We start from the raw sequence: 934 nt of genomic DNA, 5'->3' as shown, positions 1-934 counted from the left end.
GGATTTGGTTATTTCGGTAGCCGACTGTTTTCGTTGGGCTCTTGTAGAAGATTTAGGAGCTACGGTGTCTACGTCCTTTTTATGTTCTTTAAGGCGGATTTCAAATTTTCGGCCGGTTTCTCCAATATATTGACATATATTGTCCTCGACCGGTGATTCTAACATTTTGCCACACATCGTGGCGGTGGACGACACATATCAGCAGGAAACATTAATTATCAGACATGTGCAAACAGAGGTAGCCACTGCCCAAAACAGGCGCCATGATTGAGGTCCGAGACGGGAATATTAGAAACCCAACGGGAGATCTAACCTCATATTGCGAGTAGGGTTGTAATGCATCCAGCACAGCGCTGCAGATGAAAAGCGACTGCAAATCTATTGATAGATCTTTCTTTAACAAGTTACTAATTTGTTAACCCCCTTTGTTAACCCCCTTCCGCTCCTGACACCACCCATGTGAAGAGTATTTGCTCCCCATGTTAAATGTACAATTTCATCAAAATACACATTTGCTAGACGCGCTCTTATGCTCTAGCTGAAGAGAAGCTGACTGATTAAATAGAAAGCCAGTGGGGTGGAGGTAGGTATAGTGTTACAAAAGTGGAGAGGTTCATAGTGTTGGAGCTAATTTATTACCCTAAACTACCTAGTTACACTAAACTGTCGTATTACTTTCACGTTTGTAGAATTTTTATTCTGAGATTTTCATGAGTCAATTTTACATTAACAGATGGAATTATATACAAACGTATACGTATATATATATATATACATTTGGCTCTTTCTATGTCTTGAAAACAGTTTGGTATTGCATCGCATAGGACACCAAACCATCATCGTCGTCATAGCGCTAGTGATGGGGAGATGGAGAGAGAGATAGAAATGGGGAGAAAGAGAGAGAGAGAGAGCGAGAGAGAGAGAGAGAGAGAGA

Source organism: Priapulus caudatus, unplaced genomic scaffold, assembly GCF_000485595.1.
Source record: "Priapulus caudatus unplaced genomic scaffold, Priapulus_caudatus-5.0.1 Scaffold1, whole genome shotgun sequence".
NCBI classification, from domain to species: domain Eukaryota; kingdom Metazoa; phylum Priapulida; class Priapulimorpha; order Priapulimorphida; family Priapulidae; genus Priapulus; species Priapulus caudatus.
The sequence above is the reverse complement of the archived record's forward strand: the minus strand, read 5'-3'. Positions refer to the sequence as shown.